The sequence below is a fragment of the Trachurus trachurus genome, assembly GCF_905171665.1.
Source record: "Trachurus trachurus genome assembly, chromosome: 11".
NCBI lineage: Eukaryota > Metazoa > Chordata > Actinopteri > Carangiformes > Carangidae > Trachurus > Trachurus trachurus.
The window spans coordinates 30,479,928-30,503,476 of NC_139904.1; the positions used below are offsets into that span (position 1 = coordinate 30,479,928).

The 23,549-nt window shown below is 41.4% G+C and overlaps 1 long non-coding RNA gene across 1 annotated transcript; it reads right to left on the reverse strand.

Annotated features, from left to right (window-relative positions):
* Positions 1-21,331: 21,331 nt before the first annotated feature.
* LOC310993369 lies at positions 21,332-22,891 on the reverse strand. Its single transcript, XR_014595733.1, has 3 exons — positions 22,299-22,891; positions 21,673-21,813; positions 21,332-21,580 (listed from the first exon to the last, which is right to left on the reverse strand). It is a non-coding gene; the product is annotated as an uncharacterized lncRNA (long non-coding RNA).
* Positions 22,892-23,549: the final 658 nt, after the last annotated feature.

The following is a 23,549-nucleotide window of genomic DNA, read 5'->3' on the forward strand; positions in this document are numbered from 1 at the left end:
AGTGCGTTACTGCGTCCTTTCAGGGTTTAAAGCATCAGCGACACATGGGCACATAGCTGGCAAATAATTTTGTTTAACAGGGTAGGGCCTCATATGAAATATTGAAACGGGCCCCCAGATGTCTAAGGCCGCCACTGCACGTAGGCCTATTTGATTGACAGAGGAGGTCCCGGATCCACTCGGCGAGGTGCCGGATCTTGTTCCGGCAGGATCCGGCACAAATTAAGCCCTGATTGTGGCGCTGGAGAAGGCAGCTGATGAGTTCGCTGAAAAAGCTGAATCTACTGGGAAGCTGACCTTCATTACCAAGTCAAACAGTTTGCGTCGCACTGCCAAAGAAAAGAGAGTTTCTCTTAACAATATTGAACAGGACATTGATGCAAAACTTGAAGAGATGAAGCAGTAAAGATTAGTAAGATGTATGGTGACAGTATTTTCTCATTTACAGAGTGATAAGAGATAGAGAAAAGAGATATCCAAAATGTCCTCGGTGAAAACTTCTGACTCTAATATGTCAACAAAATTAAACATTAATTTTGAAAGTTGCTTTTTCCATTGTTCAGATTTCAGTTCTGGAAATGTTGCATAATATGCGTAATGCATATTTCATTAGATATTGCCACATTTAAACATAAAATTTGACAAAACTTGTAATATAAAAAAAATTGTCTTAATGTGACTGATAAACTTGGAAAGTTTCATGATATCAAGTTTCATGATATAAAATACATAAAAAAAAACCCATAGGCGGAGGTGGACACTTTTGTCTGGCAAAGGGTCATGGGTGTGTTTTTTTTTTTACCACACCCAGTGTTGGTGTGTTTTTTTTTTTTTTTTTTACCACACCCATGACCCTTCGCCGGACAAAAATGTCCGGTTGGTTGATGGTTGATTACAAGTCCAAAAATTGGACTTTAATTCTGAAATTTATTTTTTGAAGAATGTATATTATGTTGTATTCAAGTTGCAATTAAAACATAACAAAGTGCATCAAAATGTATCTGTGGTTTGATTTAGAGGCACCAACTACAATGGTCTGACTGAAATTCGTTAATTTTTGGGTCTTGAAAATTCATTGAAAGGTTATGGAAAAGTCATTGAAAAGTTATGGAAAACCATTGCCAAAAAAGTGTATGAACCCTGCTCCCAGGTAATAGTCATGCACGCTAACCACTTGGCCAAAAGGGACATCCCCTTGGCCAAGTAGCCAGGGCGCATGATCAATTGGAGGCATAGTGACAGGACCCTCAACTGTCACACAAGTAAAACAGTGTAATATCTCAGTTCACTGAAGCATATACCTGCATTCCACTATGTTCTCATTCACCCTGAAGGCTCAATGTATTTGACCCCAAATAATGAGGTAGATAATTCTGGTCATTAAAGGTGTACAGAAATGGCCGTTTGTCCTGTTTGTCGCGCCGAGTTGTCACGAGCTGCAACACGAGTTTACCCAAGTGAGGAAAACGAATTTGATTGGTCGTTATCGAGCGGGCGGGATATTCAAAGCTTGGGGCGAGCCCGAGCTCCGTGTGTGTGTGCGTGTCTCAGACGTTTGAATGACGGATTACAGATCCAATATCAGTGACTGGTGAATCGTGTACAGGCTGACGTATAATCCGTGCGCCTGCATTATCCAATGCGGAAAAAAAAAAACACACTTTCATCCCGGATTTACTCAAAAATAGAATTTTGCACAAAGTTTGGCCTACAACGTCTGAAAGATGAGTTATCACATTAATTTTATGACCCAAAGTGGGCTCAAATTCAATTTTCTTTTCTGTACACCTTTAATGTTAACATTCACATGCTGGATATTGTAAAAATCATAATAAATCCAATGCATTTCAAATGGAGGATACATATTCTAAAGAATATAAATCCAATGCATTTCTACATTTACATGGGTATGTGTTTTAAAATGGCTGTAGCAACAGGTTCCAATTAGGTTTTTGAAGGTAAATAAACTTGTTTCTCTGTATTGTCTTTATGAATTTCTATGTACACTTAGTTTGGGCCATTTAAAACAGATCCGGTTTTACAGCTTACATTCATTTATATCATGTTTACACTCATTGTTAATGCCATTATGACAAGACATTCCGGAATTGTCATTGTATCATCAGAGAATCTTGAAGTAAACAGTCACTATTGTGGCAGAACACAGTCACAGTAGTGCGTTAGTGGTAGAGTAGGAGAGATACGTTACGTTTCGGTCCAAGTTTGACTTCGACAGCGCATTTTAAGATGTTTCGCCTGTGTTCCTGCATCTCAGAGGTTTGTTTTCTTGACAAATTACACATTTTCTATCATTACTTTTGGGTGTATTGTCAGTGGTAAAAGCTGAAACTATTTCAACTTCATAGTTCTCACTGCTCTAGTTTATATTAGTTGTGAAGATAAATCATGTTTCAATTAATCTAACACATTTTATTTATCTGTACAGCGTTCGGTTTCTGTTGTAAATACTGTGGGAAATGAGAGAAATAACACCCACCACTCTCTGGCAAGGTAAGGAAGTTCATACCTATTAAGAAACAGTTTTCCTTTGCTTCAGTTACATGGACAAGTTAATTAGCCTTTTCATTTGTGTTGGATAATTTTACACAAAATGCCAAAAAGCAATTGTGTGTGTGTAAAGTGTCTCAAGACACAAGCATTTATCCTGGTCCTGTTGGTGGAGTTGTAGACACCTGACCACCTGACTCATGACTCTGATTAATCAGAATCGGGATTGAGTTGTAATTGGTTCAGATGTTTTACTGTATGGTATAACCTAAATACATTTTTCAGCAGTGTACAGTGTAAACTGGTCTACTCACTATTATTTTTCTTTTGTCACTCAGGCCTTTTAAGAGAAACAATAAAGGTAAGACCACTCTTCCTGGCCACATATCTGTATTCCTTCAGCTCGTTTGTTAGCTAGGACACTAAGTGACACATGCAAGACTGTATTTTGTATTTGCCAGAAACTGATTTATCTGTTCAAATGTTGCTCCAGCCAATCATTAAATTCAGTCAGATAACAATAATTGTTTGTCTCTTTTACCAGTGTCCCCCCTTCAGATAGCAAAACCAGAAAGAAAGGAATGCCAAAATAGTGGGGAAGAAAGGTATGTGTGTTTGACTATTTTTTTTAGTCTCTCTCCTCCACATTCTCTAGGAGCTTATATTGTATCTTTTTTTATTTTGTATGTGTGAAATAAAGAACAAATAACATAGATGGCAGAGATTATAGTTTACACACAGACCTTACATGATTATAAACCTATGAACTTGATCGATGATTGATCAGAATGGGACAAAAAAAATGTTGTTTTTTTTAAGTACTGAAGATCATCGTAGAAGATCTTTGCTATTTATAATGTTAAACCAATGATTTATTTGTATAGGAACAATGAAAATGGCTGTATAATACATGTTTTACTGTATGTATACTATTAATGCAGTCAAAAATACAAGTTGGTCTCATCCTGAAAAACATAAAAATCTGTTCTAGTAAATATTATGCTGAATTTGGTCCGCAATCTATGACACTAATACAAACAACAAAAAAACAACTGTGTTCCTCTTGATCTCCAGAGTTGCCACTTCCATCGCTTTGGCAAAGGCAGATAATCAAAGAAAACCATGGTGGCGTCGCCTCCTTGGTCCACTCTTGGTATGTTTGACTGTTTAATTTGCTTCATATTAAACAAATGTACATAGTAAGAATTACATTTGAACATATATGTTATCAACAATATGTTATTTGACATACTTGATCCCAAATACTGTTTTTCCCCTACAGCCAATGGTAGATAATTCCAAAGATGAGAAACAAAGGTAAGACCACTCCTGGACATATCTGTTCCTTCATATTCCTTCAGCTTGTTTGTTAGCTAGGACACTAAGTGACTCAGAGAATTTCACAAGTTGAAATTAAAACTTTTTATCCTGCCAGTGTTAATACAAGACTGTATTTGCTCTTTGCCAGAAACTGAATTATCTGTTCAAATGTTGTTCCAGCCAATCATTGAATTCAGTCAGATAACAATAACTGTTTGTCTTTTTTACCAGTGTCCCCCCTTCAGATGACAAAACCAAAAAGAATGGGAGGCCAAAGTGGTGGGAAAGAAAGGTATGTGTTTGACACATGAAGGGTTCAATGTGAACCTGTGTTGAGGTTTATTAATTGATTAGTATTTAGAGGAAGGAGGCTGGAGCACACAGTCAGATTCAAGCTTTTAATAAGGTGTGGCTGCAGACGTTTCGACTCTGTGCTCCAACCTCCTTCCTCTAAATACTGCTCATCTGTCTCTGACCCTGAGACGCACTGGTCTGCAGTTCGTCCCCAAAGCTGAAGCGCGAGGATTCTCCCACCTGATTAGTATAAGTATTTATCAATTAGTGTTTTTCTGCATGATTTAACCAGTGTTTGTTTACCTCAACAGAAAAAATGTAAAGTTTCGCCCACACCTATAAAAATGACCCCACAAGAAAACACACCTAGAAGGAAGACCCCACAAGAAAACAAACCTAGAAAGACCCTACAAGAAAACACACCTGTAAGGAAGAACCCACAAGAAAACACACCTAGAAAGAGGACCCCGCAAGAAAACACACCTAGAGAGAAGACCCCACAAGAAAACACACCTAGAAAGAAGACCCCGCAAGAAAACACACCTAGAGAGAAGACCCCACAACAAAACACACCTGTAAGGAAGTCCCCACAAGAAAACACACCTAGAGAGAAGACCCCACAACAAAACACACCTGTAAGGAAGACCCCACAAGAAAACACACCTAGAGAGAAGACCCCACAACAAAACACACCTGTAAGGAAGACCCCACAAGAAAACACACCTAGAAAGAAGACCCCGCAAGAAAACACACCTAGAGAGAAGACCCCACAACAAAACACACCTGTAAGGAAGACCCCACAAGAAAACACACCTAAGACCCCGCAAGAAAACACACCTAGAGAGAAGACCCCACAACAAAACACACCTGTAAGGAAGACCCTACAAGAAAACACACCTAGAAAGACCCTACCAGAAAACACACCTATAAGGAAGACCCTACAAGAAAACACACCTAGAAAGACCCTACCAGAAAACTCACCTATAAGGAAGACCCCACAAGAAAACACACCTATAAGGAAGACCCCACAAGAAAACAGGGTGGTTGAATGTAAAAGTCAAAAGGCAAAAAGGGAAAAACTTGTTCCTCAAGCTCAGCCCAAAAAGACACATAGACTTCAGCACATCAGCTGTCTTGGGTAAGTACATCTGGATGTCCATACACACACACAAGAAAACAAGTCTAACAGACACGAGTCAAATCAAAGTCAGACAGTTAAAAGGACATTAACTCCAGTTTGTGAACACATCATTGAATCATGATACTGACTGTTTGACTTGTGTTTGTTCTGTTTGTGTGTCAGATTCCCAAATCCAGCACAGATCTGTTACATGAACTCCTGCCTCCAAAGCCTCCTCACACTGGAGGACTTCACTGGATACATCATTCAGCAGGAGCAGGTTTTGAGATTGTGCCCTGATGCTGCAATCCTGAGGTACAGCAGCCTTCTGAGTTGTAGCCTGAACACCAAAGAGTTTAAAGTCATGGACTATGCCTCTAACCCATCCCTCTGCCTCTCTCCAGATCATTATTAGACATTCAAAGGTTCCAATTCTCCGGTGAGGCCTCCATTAAACTCCGCCTTCTTTCTGCGTTCAAGAAGGCGGTAGCTCGTAATGACCCAGAATTTAAAAATCTTGACCAGAAAGTGAGTAAACGGGTTTCTTGGTTTGTTTGCTTTCAACATCTTCCTGATAGTTTCTGCTTAAATGTTTAAACCCCTCTTTCCATTTGTGTGTATGCATATTTACAGGACGCTCATGAGTTTTTGACATCCGTGCTGAACCAGATCAGATGGTTGACCTCTGACCTCCAGGTTTTAGGTCTTTGCATGAACCGGGTCTATACCTGTCCAGTGGAGAACAACTTTGTATTTAAAATGCACAACATCAGGAAATGCAAGGGGTAAACTAGGCAGTTACACACAGTTCATTTTGGTGAACTGATCATGAATAATACTGGTGAATATTCCACTGACAATTCTGCTACATTATAACCATGTTATCTCTTCAATTTGTAGTTGTTGTACAATGTCTACCAGGGAGGAGGATTATACTAACCTGTCCCTGGACTTAACTTGTGGTTACGGAACTGTACAAGAGATGTTAGAAAATTATCTTGGGGTAAGAAACAACTCTCTATTCGCATTAGAAAACCACTATCATAAGAAATGCTATTATTTCTTGCATTAGTATGTGTATGGACATGTAAATGTTTAGTGTTGGACACCCAAATCCTGTGTCTAAGTGAAATAATGTTGATTTTGTTCTGTTCTGCAGGAGAGGACATTGAAGTTCAAATGTGAGTGTGGTGGTATAACATCTGGCCAGCGCTCATCGTTTGTTAATCTTCCAAGGTAAGTGACATCAAATCCATCACATGACACACCCAACCCAACAATGGTTCTGGTTCGTCCATTGGTATGAGTAATTATGAAATGTTCACGGTGAAAAATACCATTTGGACTAATGTTATAACACTACATTAATCTGTCTCTGTCACCTGGTGCTCATGTCTCTTCTGTCTGTCTGTCCACAGAGTGCTGGTCTTACACCTCAAGCGGTTTAGCTATTCACCAGACTTCAAGCTCATGAAGAACCATGACCCGGTGGTCCTGTCCAGGGACCTGGTTGTGCCCTCTAATCAGGTACACAAACACTAAATGACCTCATAACAAACAATGCCAGAAGACTATGCTTATAGGAGTAATATTTGGAGATGTGTGGACTAACTCTGATAAATTGTGTTTCTTCTCAGGGTGGTGGTTGCTACAGTTTGGTCAGCACCATCAACCATATCGGTAACACTGCAACATCAGGTATGATAATCTGTTGTTTTCCTTAAACTCACACAGAGTATATAAGAAACAATCATACCTTCATAACATCCAAAGCAACCCCACTTAATGACGTTTGTCCTCCCGCTAGGACATTACATCTGTGATGCGGTGGATCCTGACGTGGGACGAACTGATGTAACCGACCGCTGGTTCACATACAGCGATAATCTGGTTAATTCAACAAGCGGTGCCTCTGTTTGTAACCAGCGAGAGCAGACATCCTACATTCTGTTTTACAAAAGACAAGTAAGTCAGCTGTCACAAGTCAAACACATCAGATGATGCAGTAGAGATGAACTTACATATTACATTTGAGAAGATGGATTTACGTAGAAATTCACTTATTCTTTTTCTGTGTTTTTCTATTCTCAGGACTAGACAGCCGGACACTTCCTAAGAACCATTAACGAAAACCATTCACACTTAGCCTATCGTCTGCAGCTCACCAGGTGATGTTCATTTGGTGAGTAGAGCCACAAATGGATCCGAGTCACTCTCTACAGCTTTCTTTAAGAGTTGCTCAAATGTGGACTCCCTTCATTCAGCCGCTTCGACAACTCTCAACTCCCTTCATTCAGCCGCTTCGACAACTCTCAACTCCCTTCATTCAGCCGCTTCGACAACTCACAAGCAAACAACAAGCAACAAGCAAGTCCTGGTGCCAGGAGAAGAACCACCATCCCTTAGGAGGAGGGGCCCCCAGAGAGCCTGGTTCCTCCCAAGGTTTCTCCCTCTTACAGGGAGTTTTTCCTTGCCACTGTCGCCAAAAAAAGCACAAATCACAGCTCCTTTGAGCAGTGATTCAAATTCTAATTGGACATTAGGTTTAGGTGCATGGCTTGCTCTCTGGGGGAGAAGAAACAATGTGGTAAGGTGGTAGGTAAGACCAAACTACGTGAACGTCTGTCACATCTTGGCCACTTTAAACAGCTCTTTGATGACAGCCAGCCTCAGTCTAGCCACACTCACATCACTTTCTGGTGCCAAGTCACTGTAGTAGCTATCGCTCTCTCTCTATCTAAATTTCTCTCTCTCTCTATCTATCACTCTCTCTCTATCTATCTCTCACTCCCTCTCTCTCTATCTGTCTATCTCTCTCTCTCTCTGTAAATAAATAAATAAAAAATATATTTTTTTTTAAATATTTGCATTTTGTTTTGAGTTTATTTAATTTTACCTGCTACTCTGGATGTTGACTGAACTAAAGTCTGGTCTTACAGTAACTACCTCTGTGAACATCAACAAGCACACGATGTGAAATTAACTGTTTGAATATAATTGAATGTAGTTGAGTATAGTATATTTTTATATTTAAGGTCCTTGCGATAAGTGTTAGTTAATAGGTAATAAGGCCCTTATAAGTCCTTATAAGCTGCTTATTAACATTATGTGTTTATAAGACTGTAAGTGTTAATAATGCCATTATAATATACTTAATATCAGACTATAAGAGATTTACAAGAACTTAAAAGAAACTTGTTAACAGCTTGTAGATGCTTATGAACATTAATAAAAGCCTCATGAGTATCTTATAAGTGTTCATAATAGCATTAAAGTCAAAGTCAGCTTTATTGTCAATTCCACAGTATGTGCGGGACATAAGAGAATCAAAATTGTGTTACTCTCAGACCCTCGGTGCAAACAGTAGACAGACAGACAATAAACATTTTAAAAAACAATAAAGCAATATGTGAATCTAAAATACCAATCTAAAATAAATATGAATAAAAAACTAAGCCAAACAAGTAATAAAAATAAATAAATAGAAGGCACAATAGCAGTAAAGTGCAAAAAGACAGTAGTGCAAGAGACACAGCTGAGAGGGCCGAGTGAAAGGGCGGTTCCTGTAGAAGTTACTGGAAACAAGGCTATTGCCTTCAGTGCATTGGTTTCTGTAACCATATACATACCTTCACAAGGAATGTATTTTTGAGACTTCTTGGTAGCCTTTTCACCTGAAATTAGTAATATTAATTCTGTAAGACAGTAGTCATCTTTCAAACAATTAGGCCTTAACCCTAACCCTGAGTTGACTGAGTGTCTAAATTGACCCTTCGCCAACACCTCCCACAAACGGCTATTGTCCAATCCTATGTTAGCAACCCTAACTATAGGCCTGGCAAGCTTTTCGGCAGTGAGTCATTACGTTTGCTTTTGTGGACACATTTTGAGACAAAAAACATTTGTTTGTAGAGAAGGATGTTGTTGCTGCTGCTGCTGCTGCTACTACGGCAGCGTCAGCAGCAGCAACATGGAGATGTTCAGATACGAGCTGACTTTTTTTCGACTTGAGCAAGTGTAAATATGGGGATAACCATATGTTCACATCCAAAATGACAGCTGTACTTTTAGGGCTTTTACCTGGGCTTTTTTCAGGCAAGGGATCAGGGACTGCTTTCACTGACGGATACAGCGGTGGGAGAAAAAAAACAGCAGCGAAAGCTGTATGTGGTTCACGATCGCCCAAAAACTTGCAGTTTGACAACCAGTGAGATGACCTAAGTCTTCGTGGGTTGATATACGGTAAAATGACCAGCCCTTACTGCTGCTCTGTACATTGTCCAGTCGTGTCGTTCAACAGATGTTTTATTCTCCTGCGCGAGTCACGTCACTGAAAACTCTGAATGATCTTTGTGACTTCTTCACTCTATTATCTCAGAACAGTTTATCCAGAAATTTGCTGATGTTTCCTTTAAAATCGATACCAAATATTGCCAGAAGCATGGCTGGGAGTGACAGGTTGCCCGGCGTAGCAACAGTAACCAAGGGGGCGGGGGTTACACGAAGGGTCAATTAAATTAAATGTGAAACCAAAAAATCTAATTCATCGCATACCTGTACTCTTTATCATGAGAGCAGATTCTTCTTCACTGTCATTGACAGATGGCTCACCTAAAAAAGGAAAATCAATCAATCAATCAATCAATCAATCAATCAATCAATCAATCAATCAATCAAATTTATTTCTAAAGCACATTTAAAAACAACACAAGTTGACCAAAGTGCTGTACAGTTAAAAAAAGTCAATAAATCTTTGATAGACAAGTAAATGTTTCAGCATTACACAAGATAGAAAAAAAGAGTCTTGCAAATGATGATGAGTAGCCTAGTAAAAGTGTACCCATTTGGAAATCAGGATATCGTTTCTTTTTTGTCCTCCTCTTTGCTGGCAACTCCTCCTCACTCAGTTCTGCTGTTGTTGTTAAGTCGTATTTCTCGCATTCATTCTTGTCATCTGAAAGTACACATAGCAATGGTAAAATGCATACAAATGAGTAAGTTTTAATACAGTGTTTCCCACAGGATTTCAGGAGACCGTGGCACGACCGACCGGGGTGGGGGGGTTGGGTGGTTGCAAGCGCGCGCCCGTGTTTGTGTGTCTATGTCAGCCTTAACTACTAATCTGCCTTAACTACTGTTATAGCCCGGCCCAGCGACCACAACAAAACAACCAAACAGACATACCATAAAAACCACATACCTGATTGAATCTTAATTTTCTTTAATGGGAACCTCATCCATGAATCCTCGGGTTGTTGTTGGTCTTTTAGTGCTCTTGCAGCTCCCTCCGTAGGCCACAATAAATCACCACTGTTAATCCAACATGATGGGACTACTTCCTCCATCTCTGCCGTTTCCTCCCTCCACACCGCTCTGCTCCACATTGTTGTGGTCTATTAGAAAAAAACAAGAGAGGAAATTCAGAAAAATTGTTATCCAACAGTTAAAGTGAATAACCATCATTACATTACAACTAAAAACCTCCAACATTAAAAGTAGGGATGGGGACAACACACCCAAAGCACCCAAAGCCAACTGAGAACTCTGATGAGGAATAAAGCAGCCTAGAAACTGCTCAAATGGGCGATTGTGGGCTATCAGAGGTTTTGTACATTCACAACAACTTGCAGAAAATAGAAATAGACCTGGCTTTTATTTGCAAATTTTCGGTAACTATTCTCTTGATCAGAGGAGAGTGTGGTAAAAGCCAATCTCAGGATCCTGGTGAGCACATGTCAATTGTCGATCGTTTTGTCGAAAAAAAAATCCCATCCCTACTTAAAAGATTAAAAACCAATAAGTGGACTAACTCTCATCTTAGCTCCTTTCACAGCCATGTAGTAACGGTAAGAATACAAATCCTCTTTTGTGGGGGAGACAAACTGCTTTGTGACTGAGACGTCTCTCCTCAATGAGCTCTCTTTTCCCGTGTCTTGTGTGATCAACCAGTCGACAGATGTTTATCATCTTTGAGTCGCACGGACTTCTGAAAAAGCTGTCCAGAGCGTCAAGGCTGTACACTTCACAGACGCATGTCTTTTCTGGCCTTCTCTCTTTGACCAATGCAAAGGCATGTCCCAAAAAGAAGCAGGAGTCCTTTCTCTTTGTTGACACGCACGTCTCAAGTGCTGCTCTCGAGACGTGTGTTTTGGTGTTGTCCATTTCAGCTATTCTCTTGTAAAGCTGCGCTATGGGGTTTTTTGCATTCCTGACACTTTTTTTGAGTTTCTGCAGATGGTTTTCGAAAGGAAATGCAGAAATGTCATTGAGGGATGTCTTAAAATGCCTCGCATCTTCTGCCAGGTGGATGAGGGCATGGACATTGTATGAGGGGAAATTTGGCTGTAGAGCTTAGAAGATGTTTTGTAAAAGTATACTAAAAGCTCTTCAGCATAGCCAATAGATGACAGATGTATTGGAGGCCAACAGAAGAGACATGGCAACTGACAGTGTCAAGAAGTGATGGTATAAAGTCTCTGGCAGAATGCCTCGGAGGACAACTGGTCCAGTGTACAGTAAAAACTGCCTAAATTCTGTTGCCTTCCAACGGTCGAGATCTGTTAAACCTCGTGGCTGCCGGGCAAATTCTTTTGGCATCTCTCCATTTAGCGACAAGAGGTTTTTTGAAATGTCATTAATTTGCCTAGGGGACAGCCTGCACTCCCTAGGTCCCTGTTTTAGGAAGTTGAGCAACCTCCGTACCACCCCTAGGCAGACAACATGCATATAATCAAGGACAAATGGTTTTATACACTGCAAGCCTGCAGCAATCAGGGGTGAAGGGCCAGTTTGGTGGAGGGGATATGCCTGATGTTTGAATTCGTGTTCGGTCCTCGCATCAATTTCTTCCTGGGACTGGTAGTTGAATGTTACCCGGTGACTTAAATACTGCCCTACAATGCTGCACCGCTCACAACTGTTGTAAGCATTGTGGGATTTTATACATTTTAGAAATGCCCTCGCTGGGGCATCACAAATGAAAGCATTCACTTTTATATTCAAATTTACTTCTTTGTAATTAATGCCTTGTTGCTGTAGTGTCTTAGGTTCTTCTAAGAAACTTGAAGTGAAATCAGTTACACTATTTGGCTTGGTAGTGCCACAAAAGAGTGCAACTACGAATGGGTCGAATTTTTTCACATTGCAAAGAATGGGCCAAATTTGTAAATTTGAGGATTTAAACAGTGGCAGACCATTGTCGTGGAAATTCTCTGTTGCTGGTGAAGAATGAAATAGAGCCTTGCCGGCCGACGTGTTTATTTCCTTGCAAGAAAAGGTCAATTCATATCCGAGTGATGGTAAAGAAAAGACCAAGATAATGGGGAGACCTAAACATTTATACTTGAGGAACGCCCCCTCAGGTATATTCCACACCCCTTTGTCTGCTGCAGGGGTCACCCCCCTACTCAGGATATCTTTTCAGGTATTGGCACTGACATCCTGGAGTTTGATTAAGAGGTCTAATCAATGCACTTTAAAATACAAAAGGGTTTGAGTATATCATGAGGAAATGAGAGGTTGGGTGTCTCTGGAACTTGATGCAATTACAAGGTCTAGACATTAGAATACACAAATGGGTGACAAACAAAAGAGGATCTGATACCTTGGAGGGAAAGCAGGGGGTAGGGACGTCACAAAGTGATTAAAACAAAGGAATATTCAAATTTACCATTACAATTCCCCCTTTTGATTATTCATTAATCACACAAGAAAAAGTCACAACTTAATCGTCATTACAGTTGCTAGTAAAAGGAAAAATGTTGAGAAAGTAAGAAATCATAGTCAGGAAAAACAGGTATCAGTTACAATAAAATGATTAGGGTAGAAAACAATTATGCCAATTCTAAACATGTTCTAAATAAGTTCCTCTGCATTGAGGGGTAGGGTGGTCTGTAATAGAAGGTTATCTAAAATGTGGTTTTCAATTCAAATGTAAAGATTTAAAATTCAGACTGACAAAACAAGTGATTACCAAAACAAGCAGTACAAATTCAAAATGTTAGACAGTCTACTGAAACTTGACTTGTCAACCTTCCAAATGAACTTGTGGTGTCTAAGTTATGTAATCGACTGTAACATTGTCACACATCATATGTTGTCTCATGTCAAGTTACATTGTTAACTTGAATAAACATGTAATATTCAGTCCATTGATGATAGTGAGGTTTCCTGATGTAGTCAGAACGTAGTTATGTGTAACACGATTCTGTAACATCTGGAACTTTATTGCAGTCATTGCTTGTGAAAGCAGGGGCATGCCTTCTGTAGAGTTCTCAAGAGTGGCTTTGTAGTTCGGTCTCTGAGGGCACCAACAAATCTTGTCCAGGTGTTCTTCAGAGAGAAGTGGAGAAGTGAAAAAGGGAGTGGAAAGGGGCAAGGAGAGTTGTTGCTGGTTCCTCCACCGAACAAATGCCTTTAAGGTAGAAATATGGAACAGTGTCTGACCATGGTTCAGGTTGGGCACAGTTTCTTAATTGTGGTGGGTTTGGGTAGGCAGAATGTTCATGGATGGAGTTGAAGTATGGTAAAGGTAGGAGTCCTTCTGCACACATGACAGTGGGATTTTGGCTGTTGAGGACAATGGTTCATGAGTTGGGGTTGTGTGTCTCTTGGTGCAGTAAAATTTTGATGTAATCCTCTTGGATGTATTCTTTGGGCATCATATCTATGCTCGCACTGTTCTTCTGATCTCTTGGTGGTTGTGTTCTAAAGGAAGTCTTTCATTTTCTTATCGGCTGTTGGTTCTGCACTGCTCCTCAGCTCTGTTGGTAGGTGAAGTTGCTTCAATGAGGTCCTTCGTCTTCTGGGCCATCAGGCCTGTGTTGCTCCTCAGATGTGCTGGATGAGTCTATCATCTTCTTCTGGGCCATCAGGCCTGCGCTGCTGGATGGTTCTTGTTGATTCCATGGAGTTCCTCTTTGTGCTGCTCTGGTTCACAGCTGGTTCCTTTGTTGGCTCCTTCCTGCAGTGACCATCTTCACAGCTGGAAATCATGGAGTGGTGTGGACGCTGGTCGTGAAAAGGCTGATTTTCACTTGCTGTATCTGTTGTATAAAACAAAACATACACATCCAATATCCCCCCTTTTGACACATGGTTTTACCCATGTGTCACATTAGCAAAGTGGGAGTAAAATAGTAAGAGGAGAGTGAACTTAAACAGATCTATCCAAAAGAAAGAACCAAATCAGGTTAGATAGTTAGTTTGTTAGTTTGTTAATGGTTATTCTTGTCGGTCCAGTCAGGAGTCAACCTGTTGGAAGATAGCAATTCAGTTATGTTCTTTTCCATCATCTGGTGGGGGAAAAAGAGTGATAGGGTTTAAAATATTGTATCTTATGACAGTAATGTTGGACATTTCTAAAAGTACAGTGTCAAATTTTAGTCATCGTGCTGTGGAGAGGTGAACAAAGGTGTGTCAACTGGGGAGTCTTTGCAGGGAACAATTACTCCTACTACTTTAAGAGACTCAAAGACTGGCATTATGTAAATCGATAGCTTCTTGATTTTGGAGTGATCACCATAGGTTCATATTTGATGAAGCCAATAGTGACTGACAACCCACAGTGTCTTAGGGACCTCCTGTAGGGCTGAAATAGTTTTAACTTGTTTCAGACAAAAACAAACATACAAACAAACAAACAAACATACAAACACACAAACATACAAACATACAAACAAACAAACCTAAAAAGTGTTTTAGGTACCAGCTGGATTTTCTTTGAGTGTGCACAACAGATGTTAAATTCTTAAGAATAGCTCTAGATTGATCAGATGTTGTCTTGCCAATTGGTTGCGCGCTTACATTGTTTTTCTTAAATGGGTCCCAATCTTCTCTCTAATTGCAAGTGTAAATGTATAGAATCAAATGGTCTGTGGTGTACATGTCAAAATTGAATTGGTGTGAGAGAGAATTATAAAGCACATCTGTGTTGTCCGGTAGATGTGTGTTCACATTATCAACTCTCTTTCCCAACCAACTTTTCTCATATGTCTCATCAGGTCCTGGTGTCACAAGAGGTTCAATGCAGTTCCTCTGGTGTCAATAACTGTTTTTCTGGCTTCTGTAACAAGCTTGGAAAAGGCCGTTAAGGGTTGCAATTTCCATTGATATGCATACTGCAGGTCTAGGGTGTGGTGAACAAGGTAGTGTGAAAAACATTTGGTTCCAAATTAGATCAGTTTGTTTTGCTACATGATACGAGACCAGACAAAGGCCTAATTTGCACATCAAGTATCTGCCCATCAGGTTAATGGGGCATTTGGTCCATCTGCACATTTAAGTGGGATGGTAATGGTATCTGTAACTATTTTGACCTGATGAACACATAGGCTACACATTTTTTGTTTTTGTTTTTTTGTTTCTTTCATAACTAGTGTCAGTGTTCAAACACAATTTGTAGCGATGTGTATAACCTATACACTCTGTATGTGTGTGATGTAGTGCAGTACCTTTCTCAGATTTCACAAGTTGGTTAAGCTTGTCAGCAAGGATCCATTCCCTCCGACCATCCCCGATCATCCTCAGTTTGAGTTGTTGTTGTTGGAGTTGATGATGTTCTTAGGGGACAGTGACGTGCCTGATGTCCATTTTGGCCACAGTGATAACAGACATCATGAGGAACTTTTCTTCTCCAGTTCCTGTGTCGGCCACGTCCTCTCCATCTATGTCCATGACTTGGTTGTCCATATTGCTGGACTGTGTTCATCATGGTAATTGCTGCCATGTGTAACTCTGTCTGTGTTATCTCTTCTATTTTCTTTTTCTCAGAGTGTAGTTGGTCATAGGCATGTATGGCATGTCTTCGAAGTTCGGACAGTCGTGCATCAGTCCAACCGATGCAGGAAACTTTAACAGCTGATGCAATGTCTGGTTTGAGTCCATTTAGAAAGAAATTACAAAAATGAATTTCCCACACATCTGGAGTGTTGCCTAACTCATCCGGTGGCTGAAGGCCACTGTAGGTGTTGAAGACCTCTGTCAGGCGAGTGAGATATTCATCAGGGTATTCATCATTCTTTTGTCTACAAGCAGTGATTTTCTCCAGATTAGCTTTAATTGGGAAAGCTTGGGTAAATGCATTACAGAGGTTATGGACGGCATCTCTATATTGGGTATTAGACTCGTGTTCCCAGCTGATGTGTCTGCAACGGATATTAGCATCTGGGAATTTTCCTGCTATTTTCTGCCAGTCTGTGGGTTTCATCTTAGTGATCAGGAGTCTTTTCAGTTCATTCATGGTTGGTTTAAATTCCTGGCAAAACGTGATGAATTGCTCAGCAAATATTTTACCTGATGTTGTGGGGTTGGGCAGATGTTGAGATGCTGCTGTGATGTCAGCAGTAGTCCATGGACGGAAAACCAGTGTTGCACCTTCTGGTCCAGATATTTCAACCATGGGCATGTTGAAGGCTGTATCTTGATTGGAATGGCGTAGTCTGTGTGCAATTGGAGAAGATGATGGAACCGGCACATCAGAATGGGCTACTCTCGAGCTTGGTTTTTGTTGTGGCGTGGTGGAGTCTGTTTCTCTTCCTTTGCTGGGTGTTGCAGAGTTGTATGACGTTGGAGCTGAGGGATGAATCGGTGAGTGGCCGTTGGGGTCTGGATCCAGCTTCAAAGCTGCCAACTGTGGATACAAAGAAGAGGAGATCTGCAAGTCTTGTGTCCTTTGTCTCTGTAAATTTTGTTTTTCATTTGTTTCAGTTTTTTTGCATGGAAAGGGTTCCCTGTTTCTTGCTTCTGCTTCTTTTTTCCACATCTGTAAACATTCTGTTTGACCTTCCATAATTTCTAATTTTTTTACAGAGATTTTCTTTTTTCTTCTCATTTCTAGTTCTTTCTCCTTCAATTTTTTCTCTAATAGTAAGATATTTTTTAAACTGAGAGATCCCCCTATTGGGAATCCAAACTCAGTTGCCCAGAAATTTAAATATTTTAAGGTTTTGTCCCCATACTTCCTTCTCATGATATCCACAATTGGACCGCCTGGAGGTCCAATCTCAACAGAGTTCTTACTCCCCATTTTAGATGTGGAGGTCGTGCACGACTAGGTTAATTACAATACAAACGTCTTGTAAGGATCACTTTGTTTTCGGCACAAGCGATAAAAGCATTAAATACAATACAGATGCCTCTGTAAGGATCACTTAGTTTGCGGCACAAGTGACAAAAGCATTTACAGAACAGCCGCCACCACAGACACACATACTGTATATATGTCTATGGTCACTACTGTAAGGCTCACTTAGTTTACGGCACAAGTGATTAAAGCATTTACAGACGTCTCTGCAAAAATCGCTTAGTTTGCGGCACAAGCGACGAAAGCATTTTACAAAACAGCCATCACCACAGACATATATATATGTCTATGGTCACTACTGTAAGGATCGCTTAGTTTACGGCACAAGCGATAAAAGCATAGAAACATCCGTTGATTGTGGACAACATGAGAAATCAAAAGGTTATGTCTAATTAAACCCAAATTTTAGAGAAAGATAATTTAAAGGTCAATATTTCAGTGCTCACCAGATGAATTTCATAGAGTTACGTTCTTGGAATCCCAGCGGCAACGATCTGGGGCGTCCGCGGTCAGTCCTCCCTCTCAGAAGAGAATTGAGGTCTTGGAGGCTGGAAGGTTTTTCTCTCCCAGGATTGGCCTTTCGCTGTCCGCTACCGTCCCAGACGATTGCACGAGGGATCCCACCACTGCCACCAAATTGTCGTGGAAATTCTCTGTTGCTGGTGAAGAATGAAATAGAGCCTTGCCGGCCGACGTGTTTATTTCCTTGCAAGAAAAGGTCAATTCATATCCGAGTGATGGTAAAGAAAAGACCAAGATAATGGGGAGACCTAAACATTTATACTTGAGGAACGCCCCCTCAGGTATATTCCACACCCCTTTGTCTGCTGCAGGGGTCACCCCCCTACTCAGGATATCTTTTCAGGTATTGGCACTGACATCCTGGAGTTTGATTAAGAGGTCTAATCAATGCACTTTAAAATACAAAAGGGTTTGAGTATATCATGAGGAAATGAGAGGTTGGGTGTCTCTGGAACTTGATGCAATTACAAGGTCTAGACATTAGAATACACAAATGGGTGACAAACAAAAGAGGATCTGATACCTTGGAGGGAAAGCAGGGGGTAGGGACGTCACAAAGTGATTAAAACAAAGGAATATTCAAATTTACCATTACACCATCTATGTTGAAATTCAGCAGAATCTCGTTTTCACATGAAAAGAAATTGGGATACTGTGCGCACAACTTCAAAATTCCTGTCTCCACTCCAAAGTAGAGGAACTGGCCACCACATAGATCAATGACATCTACTTGTGCTGGAGTTCCCAAGAGGGTTCTGGCGTCTTTTGGCAGCCGGTGGCCATGTTTACGTAAAACAGAGAGCACCTCGTCAAGTGATGCACGAGTGGTATTATTTTTTACAGCCCATTTCACCAAATCGCTTCTGAGATCACTTGTTTCTTCCTCAGACAAAGTTGCAATCTCTGAAACACATTCACTATCACTGTCTGTTGGGTGGTGATCACCATCACTGTCTGGGGGGTGGTGGTCACCATCACTGTCTGGGGGGTGGTGGTCACCATCACTGTCTGGGGGGTGGTGGTCACCATCACTGTCTGGCGGGTGGTGGTCACCATCACTGTCTGGGGGGTGGTGGTCACCATCACTGTCTGGCGGGTGGTGGTCACCATCACTGTCTGTTGGGTGGTGGTCACCATCACTGTCTGGGGGGTGGTGGTCACCATCACTGTCTGGGGGGTGGTGGTCACCATCACTGTCTGGGGGGTGGTGGTCACCATCACTGTCTGGCGGGTGGTGGTCACCATCACTGTCTGTTGGGTGGTGGTCACCATCACTGTCTGGGGGGTGGTGGTCACCATCACTGTCTGGGGGGTGGTGGTCACCATCACTGTCTGGGGGGTGGTGGTCACCATCACTGTCTGTTGGGTGGTGGTCACCATCACTGTCTGGGGGGTGGTGGTCACCATCACTGTCTGGCGGGTGGTGGTCACCATCACTGTCTGGGGGGTGGTGGTCACCATCACTGTCTGGGGGGTGGTGGTCACCATCACTGTCTGGGGGGTGGTGGTCACCATCACTGTCTGGGGGGTGGTGGTCACCATCACTGTCTGGGGGGTGGTGGTCACCATCACTGTCTGGGGGGTGGTGGTCACCATCACTGTCTGGGGGGTGGTGGTCACCATCACTGTCTGGCGGGTGGTGGTCACCATCACTGTCTGGGGGGTGGTGGTCACCATCACTGTCTGGCGGGTGGTGGTCACCATCACTGTCTGTTGGGTGGTGGTCACCATCACTGTCTGGCGGGTGGTGGTCACCATCACTGTCTGGGGGGTGGTGGTCACCATCACTGTCTGGCGGGTGGTGGTCACCATCACTGTCTGGGGGGTGGTGGTCACCATCGCTGACTGGCGGGTGGTGATAATCATCACGGTCTGGCTGGTGGTGATCGCCTCGATACTTGCCTTGTGACTGCTCCTGTGTCTGTACGACTGTGTCTGTACGTCTATCAGCAAAAGAGGGACCTGGATTCTCGTCTGAGTCACTAGATTCCACCAAAGCACGTAATTGTGCATGTTTTCGTCTCCATTTTTTGTGGTACATCTAGGAGTAAAAATAAAACAAACTAAATATCTAAATATTTTTAAGCCTAAATGCTTTATAAAGACGATCATATATATATATATATATATATATATATATATATATATATATATATATATATATATATATATATATATATATATATATATATATATATATATTTATACCATGGTCTGGATGAGTCCTCGATTCTGATTGGCTGCTGGGTGTCCATTAAAAAGTGATAATGGACACCCATAAAGATGTTCCGGTAAAATTGCCTGATTACGCAACGTTATCACCACTAAAAATACGATAATTATAATTAATAATTAAGTGAAATATGTTATTTTCTCTTGTGATTCATAATTGCTCTTTAACCAAGCAAAAACATGTTTTATCCGATTACTCAATTAATCGATGTAATTTTCAGTAGAGTACTCTAAACTACTAAAATATTTGATAGCTGCAGCCCTAATCTCAATGAATTGCATATCAACTGAGTATTTTTGTCACATTATTTTTCTGTGATTGATTAATTGTAATTAATGCAAAGTCACAGCCCTAAATAATACCAAAATAAGTACAAAGGTAAAACGATATATTTATCGAAAACGGATACAAACAAGTATGGTTAATGTGGATTAATCCACGTTAATATGAGACTGTTTTATTACCAAGAGCAACCTTCACTGGGTATCTTTAAGGGTTAGAGTAAGTTATTTTCATATTCAAAGAGATGGTTGGGTTAGGTTTGGGGACAACTCACCGTTGCAGGAAACCTTCAGGTCTTGTTCTTCCAAAATCGCTGGAAAAGACAAGGTAGAAGATGTGAAATCTCAACCTTATTTTCTAACGTTTGTGGATGGAATATGTGTCATGTTCTCACATTCACATTCATGTGCCACATTCGATCAACAGGGACATTGTAACAAAGCAGTGTCAGCACCTGAAAATAGACCCATTATTGCTGTATGTTAAAAAAAAGGAAAAGCCACACGCACATCTGTGCCAAGGATTTTGGGCAGGTGCCGAGCTGAAAGGATATATAGAGTCAAAAAGAAAATAAAACAGCTCGCACACCACAGGGCTCACAAATGCAGTCCGTTTAATCACAGGAGAGAGAGAGGAGGAGATAGAGGAGATCTCTCCTGTGATTAAACGGACTACATTTTGGAACCCTGTGGTGTGCGAGCTATTTTATTTTCTTGATGTTGGACAGAGTTTTAATTTTTATTTTGTTTGAAAAACAAAAACAACAAATCAAAAACAAAGGACGAGACTTAAAAATTCTTCAGCATAGGGGGCATCACGCAGAGCAACCATGTTGCCCCGCTCTCAACCGTGGTGCGAGAAGCACTGTCATGCCACAGCCGCCCGCAGCGGAGGTCTGTCGGCCAAGGCAGACGAGGCGTCTGGCCGACCTACGGAGCACCACCGCGGAGGAGAGCGAGTCTGCCGCGGCCATATGACAGCTAAGAGAGACAGGAAATGGGAAGCAGGTGGGGCGGGGCGGGGGGGGGGGAATTCTAGAAATTCTTGAAAAAAAAAGTTGGGGACTCCCTTGAACCCTCTCAAGGACCCCACTTTGAGAGCCATTGATCTAAAGACTCTGATGAAGGAGCGACGCTCACCTGGAGGAGTGACGTTTGAAGCAGGAGCTGATTGAGGCTGTCGAAGGAGGTAATGAGGCGCAGCAGGAGGAAGGAGGAGGCTGAGGGGGAGACAGAATCTCGGTCAATAAATCAAACAATTAATCAATCAATCAATCAATCAATCAATAGGACTGTGGTTGACGGGAAGTACCTGGATGGTCAAAGAGATGGTCTGCGCTGCAAGAGGGCAGGGGGGACCTGCCAAGGCCCCGGGAACGAGGAAGGAGAGGCCAGATGCTCCACAGACAGGACGGTGATCTCTGGTCGCACAGTCAGCCTGGTTTAAAAGTTCCTTCAAAATAAAGGTGGATGTGGATGTTTAGAAATCAAGCCAATACAGTATGTACATGGAATAACTGTACACAGGGATTTCTGACTGAACAGAAGTAACTAAGCCTGGCTGTTAGCCTGGTCTGGAACAGGCTAGCTTCAGAGAATAAATCAAACACTATAGTAACTTGACCAGGATATATTTAGCCTGCTTTTTAACAACCAACTTGAGGCTAAATTCAGCCAGGATAACCAACATATCCCGGATTAATCCCTTATCTAGATTTTGTGAGAGCGAGGCTTGAATTTACACCTCTGACATAATCAGAATTGTGTAGTTGTTTTGATCACGTGACACAAGTCATGCAGGCAGCTCGCAGCCTCGCATTGGACGGAGGAGGAGGACGGGGGTGATTGACAACTCGGACCGCCAATCGCCGGTCATAGACAAGACATTACTTTACGACCACCGGCCTTTCACAATAATGATAACCAGCTTCGTAGTACCGTGTTAACCCGGGCCGGGACTTGAGGTTTTGTTGAGCCGGAAGGTGAACACAAAGCCTGGCCGTCTCGGTGAAAATAAAAGTTTGAGCGTTAGCACCGCAAGTCCGCGACAAAAACGCACTAATCTCTTGTTTATGACAGATAAAACAACACAAATACAGTTACAAATAATAAAAACGTTGGGCTAACGTTAGTTAGCACTGCTAGGAAGCGTAGTTAAGAAAAAAAGTAAGACTGTTGGCGAATGCTGCTGTTGGCCCAATAGTAACGGTTAACGTTAGCTTAAACAAACCGTACACAACCGTTAAGCATACTTTAACGTTAAACAGCAAACTGTACACAACCGTTAACCAAACTATAACGTTACACAACCAGCAAACTGTACACAACCATAAACCATACACAGCGTTGACCAAACCGTACACAAAAAATCACAGGTTTATAATAAAATATGACTTTACAACTTTGCTTACCGCTTTGGACTTGTTCGTGGCAGCCTGCCGTCAGTTCCTGCGGCCGTTAAAGTGACCTCCGCACCGGTCAGAACCGGCTGCTGGCAAACTGATGATGACGACGTCACAGACCCACTTTGCGCATGCGCAAGCACGAATATGGGCTTTAGCTCTCGAGCGAATGCATCAGTCGATCCTGAACATTTTTACACTACAATTGCAATAAGACGGACACATAAAGAGAAAATTTTGTTAAGATCGGTACCAGCTCGAGATTTGGCACAGATCTCCTAGGCAACGTCAAGCTAACATTCGCGAGTGCCCTACGCCCCAACAACAGTTGATTGATCAACGTTGTTTGGAAGTTGAAACAACGTCGTTTTTCAACTGATATAATTTCAAGTGTTGAATCCATAGTGAATTGACAACACCATTTCAACAGTTTGGTGTTCAACGTTGGTTTGATGTTGAATCAACGTTTTTTCATCAACTGACGTTATTTCAACCAAATTTCAACGTTTAATGTCGGTCGAATGCCAGCTGGGATGGCAACAATTTACCAACGACCCCCCCTTTACAAAAAAATTTAGATTTTTTTTTAATATTTCTGTTATTTAGACAATTTTAAGTAATAAAAACATGCAAAACATTTTTTACCAAGCCTTAGTAATATTTCATGCAATAGAGGGTTAATGGTATTCTTGAAATCAAAGTTCTCAAATTTTTTCTTTACTTTTTTCTTAACTTTAAGACAACCTTGACCTGTCTTAAATTCCTACGGTGAATAGGTAAACCTCTA